This window comes from Etheostoma spectabile, unplaced genomic scaffold, assembly GCF_008692095.1.
Source record: "Etheostoma spectabile isolate EspeVRDwgs_2016 unplaced genomic scaffold, UIUC_Espe_1.0 scaffold383, whole genome shotgun sequence".
NCBI classification, from domain to species: domain Eukaryota; kingdom Metazoa; phylum Chordata; class Actinopteri; order Perciformes; family Percidae; genus Etheostoma; species Etheostoma spectabile.
Window position 1 is genome coordinate 156302 of NW_022605597.1, and position 781 is coordinate 157082.

Consider the following 781-nt stretch of genomic DNA (forward strand, 5'->3'; position numbering starts at 1 on the left):
TTCTTTTGTTGCCCTCATGTTGTCCTCATTTTACTGTTGCTTCTGTTTCCCTCATAGTGTCCTTTATGTTGACCTGTCTCATGTTGCCAAGTGTCTGTTTCCTCATGTTTGCGCCTCATTGCATTTGTCTTTATGTTGTGCCTCGGTTGTCTTCATGTTGCCTCATGTTGTCTTCATGTTGTCCCTCATGTTGTCTTCATGTGTCTTCATTTGTCCTCATGTTGTCCTCATGTTGTCCTCATGTTCCTTCATGTTGTCCGCATGTTGTCTCTCATGTTTCTTCATGGTTGTCCTCATGTTGTCTCCTGTGCGTCTTCATGTCCCTCACTGTTGCCTTCATGTTGGTCTTCATGTTGTCCCTCATGTTTGTCCTATGTTGTCCCCTGTTGTCCTCTGTTGCCTTCAGTGGTTGTCCTCATGTTGTCCTCATGTTGTCCTCATGTTTGTCCTCATGTTGTCTTCATGTGTCCTCTGTTGATCCTCATGTTGTCTTCATGTATTGTCTTCATGTGCCCTCATGTATGCCTTATGTTGCCTTCATGTTGTCCCATGTTGTCCTCATGTTTGTCCCTCATGTTGTCTCCATGTTGTCCTCCATGTTTCCCTTATGTTGTCTTCTGTTGTCCTTAGTTTTGTCTTCATGTTGTCCTTATGTGTGCTTCAGTGTGTCCTCATGTGTTGTCCTCATGTTGTCCTCATTGTTCTTCAATGTGCTTTCCATGTTGTCTTCCTGTTTCTCATGTTCCTTTTCACTTGTCTTCATGTCTCATTTCCTATGTTC